General features: G+C 42.7%; 1 pseudogene; it reads left to right on the forward strand.

Moving 5' to 3' along the window:
• The first annotated feature begins 9213 nt into the window (after positions 1-9213).
• Positions 9214-16475, forward strand: part of LOC135876195 (craniofacial development protein 2-like) — a 28878-nt pseudogene continuing 21616 nt past the window's right edge.

A 16475-nucleotide genomic window follows, 5' to 3' on the forward strand; every position in this document is an offset into this window, starting at 1 on the left:
CTGAGGCCTCACCAGTGCTGTGTAAAATGGGACAGTCATCTCCTGTGTCTTACGTACATACTCCTGTTAATACATAGTAGAATGCTACTAGCTTTTTTTGCAGCTGCATCCCCTTGTTGATTTTTCCTCTCTAAGTGTAATATTTTGCATTTGTCTTGACTGAGTGTCATCTTGTTGGTTTCAGACCAATGCCCCAATTTGTCAAGATCATTTGAATTCTAATCCAAAGTGCTTGCAACACCCCCAAGCTTGGTGTTCATCCACAAATTTTATAAGCATATTCTCCACTCCATTATCTACATCATTAATGAAAATACTGACTAGTACTGGATCCAGCCTTGTCCCCTGTAGGGCCCCACTAGATTCAGTAGATACAGATTCAAGTAGCTCATGCCCATCCCTTTTGAGGGCTGTGCCTATAGTCAAACTAACCTTAGAGTGTGAGGTGTACAGAGCAAGGACTGAAACAAGTACGGCACTGAGCATACTATTGGCATTTAAAAAATAAAACAAGAATTCATAGTGATATACAAAACCATTCACTACTTGCCCTGAGATTTGGTGAGAAACAAAAACGTGCCTGGTCCTAATGCTATGATTTAAATCAGGTATATCTGCTAGCAAAAATCAGCTAAGAAAATAGTGTGTGTCCTGTGATTGAGTGTTAGATAATATCAGGGGGAAAATGACCACACCCCATTTCCCCATGTTACCTTTTTCTACAGTGAATTACATCTAACAAGAAATGAAGATTAAGAGAAATGGTTTACAAATATGGATGGCAAATGCCCTGTTTCGCTTTTTGTGACTAACATGCAGACCAGGTTGCTAATGAGCCTCAGAGCATTTTCCAGCTTATAAATAATGGGTTAGATCTGATCTGTATACAAGGATATTTTGATCTTGGCAGATCTCTGTACCGTATAAAAGCTGCAGTCACTTCCAGGTCTTTTTGTTAAGGAAATGAACAAAAATAATAGAGAGAAAGGAAACATAACTGTGTGGGCATGTGGGGGTGGGGAGAAAAATACAACATTAGAATCATTCAGAAGGTCTGTTTGAGGGTAGCAACTTGTAACTGTTCAGACTATGCAGGAGCGCATAGGGCACATGACTTTCTTCAAAAATTGAACACAGATTAATTCCACCAAAGACAGGGAAATTGACACAACTAGCAATGAAACTGGATGCAGATCCCTACTGCATGTAGCACATCACAGACTGCGGCAAGTCAGCAACAGTAGGAACCAAATGGGGATAAACCATTTAGGAAGGGTCCACATTAAGAATGAATTTCTTTCTTAGGTCCATGCAGACAGAATTTCTCTAGCAGATGGATAATCGCTGCCTCATCCAGCAAAGAGGAGATTGTGAGGCAGGGTCAGTGCAATGGCGCCCCCCTCTGGCCAAGCATAGCACAGCCCCTGGGCTCACCTAGCTTAGTGGAGCTGAGAGTTTAATCCTGGTGCCTAGGAGCCCAAAATGCCTTTCTTCAATTCCAAGTCCATTGGAATAGTAGGGGAACCCAGGCCCACCCACTCCACTGAGTTCCAGCTCAGGGCCCCCAAGTTAGATAAGCAAAATCAAGGTTCTTTGACTCTGACAGTGCCCTGAGCATCTTCTTACCTTCCCTATGGTCTCTGCAGGCTTACCTGCCTGTTGGTCAGATCATCCCCTCCTGGGCTGTTGTTTCTGGGCAGCTCTTCAGTAGTTCTCTGGTAAGCGCTCCAGTCTCTAACCTGCTCAATCCTCTGGTACCTGCCCCCCACTGCTTCCCAGCCCTTTTATCCTTCCAGCTGCTGGGAGGCTTCCAATCAGCAGCAGCCAGCAGTGCCTGTATTAACTCTTTGGTTGCTGGGCCACCATGGGGTACATACACCCCATGTCAGAGATCCATCCAGTTTTGCAACAAAATGCTACACAATATGAACAGCAGTCTTTGCCTTTTCAGCAGGCTTTGATGTATACATATAAAAAACTAGCATTACTGTATTAATCTGATCTATACGTGTAGAGATGCATTGCATGTGCTGAATAGCAGGTGTACTCTATCTGCCTAGCTAGAGAAAAATGGCAGACACATTTCAGCATAAAAATGGAGCATACAAATTTTGGCCTGGACTTACATAGCTGTGCAGGGGATAGAGGGGAGAGTAAGAGCCTCCTCCCATTTCCTCTGCCCCAGCTCAGGAAATGGGTGAAGGAGGGCAGGAAGCAAATGGAACCGTGATTCTCTTCTCCTCCCCATGCACATGACAACACAGCTGAGCTGGTGTGGGTGCTGTTTGTAATCTACTATTGGTAATTAAGGTTCCAAATAATGGGAGCTGGGGGAAATAAGGAAGAAATTGGGATTCTCTGAAGCCCAGTTCCTTCCCTAGGCTCCTCCTTGCACAGCTATATGCAGCCCCTGGCACAAGGCTGTGTCTGAAGGCCAATCTAGCTTTTAGTGTGATGTGACCTCACCAAGATTATAGACAGTGCAGTCTCGTTCTCATGTTTGAATCTTCCTGCTGTACAGTATAGCAGAGTTATATGCCACTGAGCTACAGATGAATTTTTTCCCCTATCCTGCATCTATTCATAGCTGCAATATGCATTGCCAAAGTCAGAGTTTTGGGAGGAATCAGTGAATGCCAAGTAATCCATCTTGAATAACCATCTGCACAGTAGGAAGGAAAAGAAAAGAGCTCACTGCCTGAGGGGTGAACTTCACCCTGAAAAAAGAAGCCAGCCTTTTTTAATCTTGCCTTTATCCATCCATATATAATCTAAATCTCTGGCCAGTCTGTTCCAGTCTAGTTAGGTAGAGAGACTATTTGTATCCCATTGGTTTACAGGTCTTGATCAATTTGCCAGCAAATTTAAATAAATAAAAATACAGGCCTAATTCTGAATGTTTCAAACACCTAATTTCACCCCTTTAGAGAATATGTGTGAAGTGTTTTTTTTTTTAAACAGCATGCCTTTCAGGACTGTATAAAGCAATCTTTCATTGCAACAAATGTCATTATCAAGTGTTACCCTTCTGCCAGGTGGTGTCGGCAGCAACAAGGCTGCGTTCAATATTTAGGGGTTCCTCTTAACAATACAAACCAGAAGTGCCTCGAGTACCCACCCAATAATCTGGGAAAATTAAACACCACTCCTGGGTGCCTTTAAGGCAATACTTCCCCACTCACAAGCACTGAGTTTGTGTATAACACAAAAAAAAGTCTATTAAGAGCGAATGGGAACCCAGCATTAATTTGGGAAAACACCACAATCGTGATTCAAAAGCATGTAATCATAAGCAAACACCCACTTCACAGTACAATGGGCAGTGTCCTTTGCCTCAGTTTCTCACATGGCAATGTGAAAGTCTGATGAATAAATGTCCCTTTAACACACCACGCCCCTTTCTCTGCACTGCACCCCACGCACATGTGGTCATCCTTGGTGCATGAAGAGCCAGAAGTCCATTTGCATGGGTTCACCTCTGTCCCTTGAAGGGGTGAGGGGCAAGAAATGATTCTGCTGCTGCCCTCTGCAACTGGCTCAATGCTGCTGCTATCTCTGCTGCTCCCTGCCACATACTGTCACCAATGCCTCTGTTATCTCTGCAACCTCTCAGCTCTGCCACGTCTGTGTTGCAGCGTTCTGAGGTTCTACCACTTGACTCAGTTCTTAGTGATTTTACTGGCTTAGCCCCCTAGCCTGGTCATCAGCAATTTTAGCTCCAGTAATTACCAAACAGAAACAAAGACTCTCAATTGAGTCCAATCAGCTCCGTCTTTAAACACTGGAGAGGGGAGATCAAATGCTGTCTAGGACTTTTTAAGCGGAATCCACATCAGGTAGGAAAACCTGTCCCAATCCCCACTCTCTTTCAGTGGGATTTGGCATCCCTACCCCCTACTTAGCAAATGAGGTTCAGATGAGAGACTCCCTCAATCAGAGCATGCTAAGTACAGTTCTGCTGCCATTTACTCATACAATAAGAGTAACAACATTTCATTACCCTGAATTCAAATACTCAGGTCCATCACTCATGGAAAATTATACTAGGAGTAGCTTGTGGAAAATAAATTCAGAAATGAGTGTAGATTGTCTCTCAGTAATTGAGAATTTAGGGTGGGTTGTCCCTGAATAAATACAGTCCATTAGAAAAGGATTTCGGCTACTTTCCCATCTTCCCTTCTTATTGGCATGGTAGCTCATTTCTCCTGGTATTCCCAATGTCTGGTGATGTGTTCTAAATAAGTGTCCTTTGACCACCTGATGGTGTCCGACACCAAAGTAAATTGTAATCCAACACCAGCCAAAATTGATCACTTTGGCAAAGCAGTTGTCTGTTGAACACCTAGGCAGAGTAGGTGGGTCTAGCCAATTACAGTCTGCTCCTGAAGTCTTTCCCCCCAGTTTGTCACTAGATGTCAGGGGAAAGCTCAGACAGGTCCTGCTCACACAAGTATTTTTACTCCAATTTTGTATTTAGTAATTAAAAACTGGGAAGTCCTCTTCTGTTAATCCAGTTAGGGCAGCTCAGCGTAATGAGACATGGTGAGGTTGTAACTCTCATTCAGAGCTCAAGTGATTTCTGTTATTCACTGAGTAGTTGTTAGTCACCCATTGGCACATGGCAGTCTTTTTCTACTTGTCTATCTTCCTTCCTATTTCTAATGCACCAATCCCTGGTGTTTACAGTGCGTGAGAACAGTAGGGATATTCAGGCCTGCATCTGGACTGGACTTGGGTTAAAGTAGACATGAAAGCAGTGAGACCATTGGAAAAAAATGAGTATGGGAAACAAGTGAAAATATATGTTGTGAAAGCTTGTTTGGTTTCCACGTCTGCTGTATCTAAAACACTTTAAACTATGGATTGCAACCTATTAGAAAGTGTAGGTGCTATCAGACACTCTCTAATTACAGATACTGGTTTGCGACATTGGATAGAATTCCCTGATTAGAAAGTGCATGGCTAGAAAGAGGCTCTTTGTGGGGGCTTTATATTGTATTTTTATTACTTGCAAATTACTGTTAAAAGCATTTTCTTCCTGCAACTCAACTTCATTCAAAAAATTCAATATTTTCCATTGAAGTAGATTAAACTGCACAGAGTCTTAAAAAGCAAAGCTTGGGTAGTTTCCAAAGAGTCATATAGCTAAGGCTGCATGATGATAATAGTCATTTGTAAAAGTAAATATGATAAAATGAACAGCTGCCGGCAGGAAGGAGCACTACAGACTTCCTACCAACTAACTTGGCTCATCTGGGACTTTGGCATAATTCAAGTATTGCTTATCTGAGTCTGAGTGCTGTTAATTGATCAGAAAGTAAAGCTAATCACTGCCTTTCTTGCTCCCTGACAGATATACTTTAATAAATTATTACTTGCAACTCACATGATGCATCTGATTATTGACTTCAGATACATTATGTAGAAAGATTGAAATGAGCTGTCATTGGGTACCATTAGTATTATGCTGGGTTTTTTTTAAGGTCTTCCCCAGAACCGTGACTCTCTGACAAACTCCAATCGATGGGTAAGTAGTATTTAGAAAGCTGCCAGGATGTGTTTCCTAATAATACATTCAAGTGTGAACTTTTTGCAGAAGATTTTTCATGTACCAATCACATTTAGTTGACTTAGGGAACTGTCACAGGCTGGAACTGGTCCTTTTAGAAGGAGCAAGGCCAGTGCACCTGTGACTCATCAACTGGGCTTAAAGGGGGCACCAGGGGCTAGAGGGAGAGACCTAATGAGCCAGAGCTGTATCTGCGAGAGTCAGGAAAGGGCAGGAGAGAGCTGCTAGAGACCAGGAGGCTGTAGGAGGACCCTGAAGGAATCTGTAGGAGGTTCCTGGGAAATGGTTGAAGGCAGGACAGCAACAAGTGGGGGTTTGCTGGTCTAACTCTTGAAGCCAGAGGGCAAAGGCAGGAGAGAGCTGAAGGCGGGAGAGCAGCAGAGAGAGGAGCATGCTGGCTCCAAACTGGAGAGCTGGAGCCAGGGAAACAGAGAGAGAGCCAGGGGGAGCCAGGGATGCTCCCCTGGGGAGGATGATCTCCCAGCAGAGAGGCTGTGGAGGTTCCCAATGGAAAGAGCAGGCTTACACTCTGGCTGTCCTGGCAGAGGGACAGAAAAGGACTGACAAAGTGTCGGGGGGCGGGTAGCAGATACCAGAATGTTGTATATGTTTCACTGACTGACTAGACGATTTTAAGGACTATATACACAGTGCTGATAAATAGACTATGTCTGGGACTTTTGTTGGGGATTATTTGAATTATGTTTTGATAAATCAGCTCCAAGGAGGGGTGTTATTGAGGCAAGAGAGTCTGATATGGTGTTACTGGACTAGGGAAACTGAGGTAGACATGCCTGGTGTGTTGTGGCCTACCACTGGAGGGTGCGCCAGCCAGGGCCACCATACAATAAGGACCCATAAAGATATCCACACAGATTAGTTGATAATAAACATTTTAAATATTTCTTTAAATCAGCCATAGCTGTAAGCAATGATGCTGGATTGCTTGTGAAAGGTGTCAGACTAAAAGCCAGGGAGATGGGAATCCTCTATTTATCTGACAAACAGACACAAGAGAGTAAAAGCTTTTCCACACTCAGGGCTAGCGTAGGGGGTGGGGACAGGCAGTGATGCTGCCCTGGACTTGGGCTTATCAGTGGACTTGGGAAGTGGCAGCACAATCTTCCCTTACTCAGGTGCCAAGTATCCTGGTAGTCCCAGATTCACTGCACAGAGGGGAGCACGGGGGACGTAGGTCAGTTCCAGCTCATCTAGAGGAACTGGAGGAGGACGTGTTGCTAGATGGCTAGAGTTCATGCTGATTGCTCTTGGGAGGCTGAGGGGATGAGTTATGTGGCCTTGGACGAGAGACCAGGCGCTAATAGAGGAAGGCGTGAGAAGGAGGAGGAGCTGGTCATGAAAGAAGGAATGAAAAAGGGGACAAGGAGAGAGGGGAATGAATAGTCAGACTTAGCCCTGGTCTACGCTGGGGGGGGGGAGGGGGAATCAATCTAAGTTACACAACTTCAGCTACATGAATAACGTAGCTGAAGTCGATGTACTTAGATAGACTTACCATGGTGTCTTCACCGCAGTGAGTCGACTGCTGCTGCTTCCCTGTCAACTCTGCTTGCACCTCTCGTGGCGCTGGAGTACAGGAGAGTTGATGGGAGAGAACTCGGGGGTCAATTTATCATGTCTAGACTAGATGCGATAAATCGAGCCCCCCTGGATCAATCGCTGCCCGCCGATCCGGCGGGTAATGTAGACATACCCTTAGACAAGGGGAACTAGAGGAGTTAATTGCAGAGTGTGAGATAAGAGTCAGATATAGAAGAAAAGAAAAACGTGGAAGAGAGAAAGAGGAAAAAGAACAAAAATAAGGGATGGTACAAAGCAGCATCTAAGTTTATTTTATAGAAAGTTTGCTGACAAAATTAGTTATCCAATCAAGGAGCAGAAAATCTATGATGAGGTTTATATGATCATGGTGAAAAATTAATAGCAAATAACCAAGCTGAAGAATGCACAGGCTGAAATCTGTTTTGAAAATACATTCTTAAAAAAAATCTTGTCTCTTTTCATGAATAATTTACAAGCAGAAAGCTGGCTAACTTCCTTAGGCCATGTCTATACTACAGACTTATGTTGACTCAAGTTACATCAGCATACAACTACCACAGTTAGTAAATTGCTTGTGCATGTGCATACATGGTGTTTTGTGTCACCAGGAGTGCGTGTATCAATATAGCATGCACCATGGGTAGGTATCCTATGGTGCAACTCGCCACTGTCCTGAATACTGTCTTTTGGGAAGTGTTGGCAATGCATGATGGGACCAAAACAAGTCACTCAGGGGTGACTGGGAGCATGGGGTCAACTTCCCATAATGTTACCTGTATCCCATAATTTTCATGCCTTTTTTTCAAATCTGCATGGCCTTCCTTGCTGTCTGCCATCTCTGACAGCAGCCTGTGCCGCTTCCCGCAGCTCCCATTGGCCGGGAACGGCAAACTGCAGCCAGTGGAAGCTGCGGGGGGCCGTGCCTGTGGAGGGCCATACCTGCGGACGGTCAATGTAAAAAAAATGTCTCGCAGCCCACCAGCGGATTACCCTGATGGACTGCATGCCGAAGGTTGCCGACCCCTGAAATAATGGATGAATTTGCAGCAATGGGGTTCCTGAACTGTGGTGAAGTGATAGCACATATATCCCTATTTTTGGCACCAGACCACTTTACCACCAACAAAAAGAGCTACTTTTCTATGGTTATACAAGCATTGGTGGATCACCAGGAATGCTTCACTGACATCAGTGTGGGCTAGTCAGGGAAGGTGCATGACGCTCACATCTTTAAGAACACAGGACTGTTCAGAAAGCTACGAGCAGGGACTTTCTTTCCCGACTGGCAGATTACCACTGGGAATGTCAAAATGCCAATAGTGATCTTGCCTACCCCTTGCTCCCCTGGCTGATGAAGCTGTACACTGGCTGCTTCAACAGCACCAAGGAAAGATTCACCTACCAACTCAGCAGGTGCAGAATAAGAGCTGAATGTGCTTTTGGTCCTTTGAAGTGTTGCCGATGTTGTTTACTCACAAGATTGGGATATTTTTCTCACTGAGGTCCAATGGATATAGCTGCCTGCTATGTCCTGCATAACATCTGTGGAGCAAAGGGGGAAATGTTTCTGCTGGGGTGGAGAGCTGTCTGATGAATTTGAACAGCCAGGTACAAGAGCTATTAGAAGAGCTCAACATGGAGGTTACTGCTCAGAGAGGCTTCGAAAGACCATTTTAACACTGAGCCAGAGTAGTGTGCATTGTCACAGTGTGCTATACCTGGCCCTGCTCTTGTGGCCTGATAGGAATCGTGTGGTGATTGCTGTACATGTGGGAATACAACACTGGCAATGCACACATTAATTTAGTTTGTGAGTGAACCGATGAGTTGTGTGACACTGCAGTAACAGGTAATTGATTGCTTTCTGAACTGCTGAGCACTTGACCATATATGTTGTGAATGAATAAAGATGAATTATTTTCCAAATAGAATTTTATTCTGTAAAAAAATCAGTGTAAAATGTGCAATTTAAAAATATATACATTAAACATTTAATAAAAACAAATTAAGAGAACAGAGCTTATTAAGGGGAAAGAATATTCATGTCCATTTCACTACACATACACTGACATGTGAAAGCCATGGTTGGTGTCTGTGACTCTGTGGTTGTCTTTCATGTCCCCTGGATGGGAAGTGGTAGTGCAGAGACCCCTGATGCCAGCTGGAATGTTGAGGTGGGATATAGGGAGATCCTGATAAGGAGTTCTCAATGGGCTGCAGAAGGAGGAGAGCTGAGGATTGTTGAACCTGCAGGTCCACCAGAGTCTTTGCTGCCTGAGAAGCCCCATTATGTCCAGGTACATCTCCCTCTCCTTTTCCCGCTGAGACTCCAGGGCATTTCTCCTCTCCACTCTTTCTTTCTCCAGGCTGTTTGCAGTGTTCATCTTCCAGGCCCTGTGCTCATGGTCTGATGCAGCACTGGCTTGCAGGATCTCACTGAACATGTCATCCTGAGTTCTCTTCTTGCTCCTCCTTATCTGACTCAGGCATTCCCCAGCTATGGAGGGGGAGACCCTGAGGACCACAATGGCAGCAGCTGAAGATAAAACACCCAGTTTCACTACGAAAAGTGAAACTTAAGATGCTGAACTTGCTCCGCTCTCCCCTAAAGATTTAAGCACTACATTCTCACTTCTGCTTAGGATTGTTTGTGCACAGCACCAGTAACAGCACCTGCTATGGTGAGCATTGGGAAAATGAGGAGGGAATTGCTTGGTTGCACAATTCTAGTAGCATAGCGCAATGACACTGAATACTGGCACCGTTTTCCACAGGCAGTGGTGATTTTAGCTGATATCGCACTCCTGAGGGTAACTAAGGCAGAGAGAGCATAGTTGCTGCTGGCATCCTGAAGTTGCCTTGGCCTGTGTACTGCAATGATGCCTGCTGAAGTTATCGCTGAGTGGCATGGGGAAGTGTCCTACCGTGGAGGAAAAAATAAGGCAGCCCTCCCTAGAAACCTTCGGTAGAGGATTGCAGAATACCTCCATGAAAGTTTCATTGATATCTCTCATGATGATTCAAGGGACATCTCTGTGTACACAAACTGCTCTGCATGCCTCTCCCTGTTATACCAATAGAATAAAAACCAGCAGGATCTTATTAAGAGGGATAAGGCAAAGATGCCACATTTATTGTAAATATAATGATAAAGCAAAAGATAAAAGTAAACAACGTTGTTTTGACTACTTATTCCTATCACTACTTATTCCTTATACACACACACACACACACATATATATTCACACAATCATTCATTTAAGTTTTGTATAGGTGTTATAGTTAGCAGCCTAGAAGTTGCTCATGCCAAGTTACTGGCCAGGTATCTTGGTCATGAGGATGGAGCCGAGTCTGTGTCAGGTGCACCTGATGCTCCTGGAGGTTGGCAGCAGAACCAGAGATTCAAAATCCTCAGTCTTGAGAGTCCATTCTTATAGGAATTAATTCCTGTTAGTCTGTGGGAGCTGTTTCATTCTGCTGTTGCTGACTCAATCAGCAGATGGCACATTCCTGGTGGCTCCAAACTGTCCAAAGTTTGTGTTTCTCATCCTTCCAGGTGATGGGGTGGATCCCAGTTTACCCTCCGGGGGTTCTGGTGGTCCACTTGACACATTCTTTGGCCGATGGATACTCCCTTTCTAGGCTGGCACCTCCCTAACCATTCATGTACATCAAGCATTCATCAACATACATTCCATATCTTAACCATATTTTAATTTACTGTCTCCACCACTTTCGGAGTGTGTGCTAATTCATTTGAGACTCCCGGCCCTTTAATCACAGAGGGTGGGGGTCTAGGAGCCGTTGCTGTTACAATGAAGTGAAAGTCACTTAACGGCTTATAGTGTTTGTTTACATTGTGTCAATTACTTCAAGAACAAAGTCAATTAACTTGTTTGTAAGTTTTACATAGTAATAAAGTATCTTTCACAGGATAGATACAATCAAGGGTTTCTACAGACAGTAGCTTACAAGTTTTAACAGAAGACCCAAGAGATTTTTGTACTTGGTGAAACTGTTGGATTTTAAAGTGTGGGGGACAAATTATTGGGGGGGGGTCACTGTCACTTGGGGGAATCACAGTTAGTACCTTCTTTAATATCCCTACATCCCCACCCACCTCACTTAATTCTAGAGGGGAATGAAAATCCCTGTAAGTGAAAATGTATTTATGGACTTACTCAAGGTTCCTTCCCTTGCATTGGGCTTGCTCATGTTCAACTGGCAGGACTGGATGGACTGTGGTGGAGTCAAAAACTGGTCCTGGCTCACGTGGAACTCCCAGTCACATGTCTGCCACACTCTGCCTCTTCTTCCACCTCCTCCTGGGTGTTCAAGGTAGTGACCTGGGAGTTGGGCTCCATGGAGGTGGTGTGTAGTGGGATCTCCCCCAAGCCTGGCATACAGCTCTTTGTAAAAGGAGCAGGTCTGTAGCTTGGCACTGGATTGATTGTTGGCCTCCCTGTCAGCCACAGCTCCTTGACTTTCATACAGCACTGCTCCTGGTCCCTGTCAGACCTCTTCTTCTGCATCCCCTGAGCAATCTGCTCATAGATGTCAACATTCTATAGCTGGTTTGGAGCAGTGTCTGCACAGCCTCTTCTCCCCACAAACCTAGGAGATCCAATATCGCCTGTCTACTCCAGGCGAGAGTGAATCTGGAGCATGCAGCTGGCATGGTTAGCTGGGCAATTGCACTCAACAATGGAGAGCTGCTAGGTGTGCTCATCAAACTGGACAATCAGGAAAAGGAATTTCAAAAATTTGTGGGGTTTTAAGGAATTGGGGGGCTTCCAGTCTGCATGACCCCTTGTCAGTGGAGTTCACAATGGTGAACAGAGTGATAAGTGTGGGCATTCTAGGACAGCTGCTGGAGGACAGCTAAGGTCGAGATAACTAATACCGTGCCTACTCTTGCACTGTGTCAATCTAAGTACATGAACTGTGGCTCTGTGCTGCTTGGGGAGGTGGTATTACTACATTGGTGTAATGGAGCACTTGCATGAGTGGAAGTAAAATTTAAATGTAGACATATGCACAACTAGATTGATGTAAACTGCCTTGCATTGACCTAACTTTGTAGTGTAGACCAGGCCTTAGGTAACTTATTAAAGATGAATAGTATGCTTAGCAATATTGATAACCTTGAGGTGAAAGGCTCCATTTACCATGATTAGGCCTCTAAATTTTGGATTTATTTTAAAATAATGGAATAAGGAGTCTTTTGTCATTAGTATGAACAGTCTATTCCAGGTCTTAAGGCTTAAGCAATTCCCACATTTCTTGTATGCAAAATAGTAAATATGTTTTTGCTGTAAAATGTGGTGTCCATCAGGCACTGTAATTACTACTGTAGCATTTATTGGTGTAACTATATTGCAAATGTCATTATTTCAAACAGAAAGGGTGCTTGAAAAGTAAGGAGGAGAGCATTTGAACTGTTTATTGTATCACAACATCTACCCTAAAGCAGAGCATCCACCTTTCTGCAGTCCTCCAGGCAAAAGACTGTATAGGAAAAATCAGGAATCCCTCAGAGCTCTGAAACACAGAGTGCACACTGGTCACAAAAACAGACTCCCTTTGCTGTCTAAAAGTATAACTAATAATGATAGAGTTGAGAGAACCATTACGATTCCCAGAATGTGAACCATTAAGATTCCCAGAATGGGGAAGGGAATGAAAATCTTGTAGTGATTCTCACCCAAAAGTTCATTTTATTTCAGGAGCTATTGTACCTGTACAGTCTTTGAAATGCTTAATCCTGCAGATCTCTACTTGTGGTGGCTTCACTCCATGACCCACTATCAAAGAGCAGTTCTTATTATAAAGAAGTACTAAATTACTGAATCTTGTAGCCAATTTAAAGCAGAAGAGGACATTTCTCACCTTGAAACTATGCTGCGGGAATTCTTGGCCTGCCTCTTGCTCTCTCACTCATTTACACCAGTATAATGCCATTGACTTCAGAGGAGTTAGTCCTGATTTACACCAGTGCAGAAACAAGCCTCTTATCTCTAATAAGATGGTCAGCCTGCATCCTTTGTAGACAATTTTATCACGTAGTTAGGAAATGAACAACTTGCATGATAACACAATCTGTGTAAAGGGGTGCCTTTTAGAACATCTCTAAGTCCTTTTACTGTACACTGAGGAAAGCAAAAAATAGGAAGGGAAGAAGAACTTTAATTCAGTATTGTATTGCCAAAATAATACCTAGCTTCAACAATCCACAGAACCTGTTATCAGCAAATACATATTGGTACTAATGACAAAATTAGTGCTAACAAACAAAATATCTGCACAGCACATTCTTGTTTCATATTGTAAGCTGCCTCAGGAATGCTACCACATGAAAAGAAATGCATTTAATGAATATCATGAGCACAGCACCCCAACAGGTAAGCTCCCGCCTGTCTCTAGAAGAAAAAACCCTGTCTGCCCCATAGTCTCATCCCTTTCCTCCTAGTGCAGCAATCAGTAAAGTAAGCTACACCTGTGAGTAATGAGAAATTACCCTGATGAAGGTGCTATTTAAGTGTAATATATTATTTAGTACTACAGCACATAACTTTAAACAGTTGAGCACACAGGATTGAGAACGTGTTGCACCTGTTAATGGACTGACCCAGGTATGAAAATCTATTTCTAAAATATAGAAGTTTCACAGTGTTGCCATCAGTGCCCAATCTTGCTCCCAAATTGCAAGAGTACTATTGACTTTAGTGGGAACTCAGTCAGGTGCTAGTCAGTTCCAATCTGTATCTTGGCATCACTGTTGCCTAGGTTACTTGAACCCACTTTACTACACCACCTTGGAGTAGGAAGAATAATGGGTTAGAGAACTTAGCTTGAACTTTCATGATACCTCAGTGAAATGAGTTTTGGTGACCTCAGTGTTTCCTTGCAGTGGATTTCCTAGCCAACCCACCTTCTAAAAATAAATCCTTACCCTACAAAATGAAGAAAAAAACAGCCCCCTGCCAATCAAACAGACATTCTCCCCAAATCTGCTCTTTTTGGAAAGCAAGTAATAATTCTTAATCAAGTTTAAGGCAAAAGTTTGGCTTCTGTGTGTGACATATTTTAATTACATCAAGTACAAATAAAGCTATTTCTAAAATGCAAATATAAGGTAAAAAAAAATCACATTACTGTATATGGAAATTGGTATGTGACTTAAAGTGTTAGATGCATTCCAGCACTAAGATGGCTTCACGTGAGCTGTATATTATTTTTCAAATAATGCTGAAATCCCAAGGTGAATAACTATATGATTGCAACATTCGCTCTTGTCATCTAATTTAGCCATTACAGCAGGTTGCTTTCTCCTCCATATTTTCTCTTGTTATTGTATTCCCCAAACATATCTTGCTGGGTGTACACACAGCTCATGTAACATTGCGACGTATTTTCATATTATATATTTCATTAAAGCATCGCTGCACTGACCCACTTCTGGAAATATATGCCATAATTATTACTAAACCAAGATCTGAATTAACTTTGCATACTAGGATTGAGTCAATTAATTCATCTTCATTGATGCTATAATAGATTTGCAAATGTCAATTTTTCTTTTATTTCTACATAACATAATGGGACTATTTGCAATGAATGGGCTGGTTTGCAAACCCCTTGCTCAGAGTAGTCAGAGAGCAGGCAGAGGGACTACTTGTGTGAGTAAGCTTACCAATGTGAGAAAGGATTCACAGTCTGGCGCACTATTAATAAAAGATTATCCCAGCCTTGCAAATTATTAACATATATCCACCAAAGTACAAAATCTGTTCACTTGCTTTTTACTCTAATGATTGATGGAAATGAAAAAACTATGATATTGTACTCACCCCAGGACAGCTGGTGAGTAGAATTTTACAAGGCTGCATTTGTGCCTTCACATGAATATGTTCTGGGGTTCCATTTAGATTCATGACATCTTTGTCAGAGTACAAATTGGAGAGGAAAACACCAAGATAACTGGTTAGATTGAGTTTTTAAAATCATACCAAGTGACAGGAGAGATGCTAATGACTGCTATGAGATGCCAGGTATTAAATAAAAATCAAACAGGAAAAAATGTAAAAACATCAAATACACTAGAATAAATGAATGTCATGCATAGTGTTATCTGAATGCCAACTCTATTGTGCACCTTGGTTTAAAGATGAAATAGATTCAGATGATATGATAAAAGGTGACCAAATTGTTTAAAGTAAGTCATTTATTTCCAGGCAGAACAGTTTTTAAATCTGCCAAGGTTTCAGATTAATGGGATAGGACTATGAAACATCCTCCCTTATCCCATCCCTTTCAGCTGACCTGCTGTTTTGTCCCATTCTGTGTTCTTGCCAAGAAATGCTGATTCATTAAAAAAAAAAAAGGGACAGGAGACACAACCACAGTGATGGAGACCTTTAACAGGTACTAAAGCGTCCCTTCTGAACAGACTCAGGAGGAGAGAGAAGGAGAATTATGTCACTAGTGAAATGATCCCTTGCTCCTGATGCAGGTGGAAAGTTATTTCCCCATAAACCTGAAATACAGGGTTTAGCCCAAGTATAATCAAAGCATCACAGTTTCTAAATTACTTTTGCTGAAATGTGTTAGAATGATGCCATCTAAAGCAAAGGTTGTGTCAGGTTGTGTGTGTGTGCGCGCGCGCAGAAAATCTTGAATATTATATCAGAGATTGCCTAAGAAAATAGTCACTTGATACAGAATTAAAGTAAATTAAAAGGGGAGAGACTTGAAGAATTTTGGATCCATTACACTAGAGTAAAGTTTTGTATCTAAATAATTTGACTAAAGTGTACATACACACCTGATGTATAAGTAAAGGGTTAGTCTTAAGTTTCAATCATACCAAGATAGGAATGTGTGCAGTAGTGTGTTCCAGATCCAAAGGACAAACACTACAGCTTGTCTACATTGGAGACAGCTGTCTCGAGGACCAGTCTGAGACTATGGTGCAAACTCCCACAGGAGCTGAGGACCATCACAAACCTCACTACCTTAGGCTTCAAGTGAGAGGAACATTTATTTGACCTAACCTTCTTGAACACAAACAGAGAGCAGCATATACATTTTAAAGAAATCCAAACAAAGCACTCTACTGCGCACAGTTCTTTCCACACTGAACCCCACTGACTTCAACGGGGCTGTGTGTGTGGGGGGGTGCTGGCTGTTTTGCTAAGGATATATCTCATGTCCAATAAAGGGTCAGATGTTAATAAAATCCTTGTTTACTATTACAACATTACAGTTAAGTGTGGACCAGGGTTGTGTTATATTATTGTAACAATTACCATTAATAATTTTGCAACCTTGTGATAAAAAACAG

Source organism: Emys orbicularis, chromosome 3 (genome assembly GCF_028017835.1).
Source record: "Emys orbicularis isolate rEmyOrb1 chromosome 3, rEmyOrb1.hap1, whole genome shotgun sequence".
Classification (NCBI taxonomy): Eukaryota; Metazoa; Chordata; order Testudines; family Emydidae; genus Emys; species Emys orbicularis.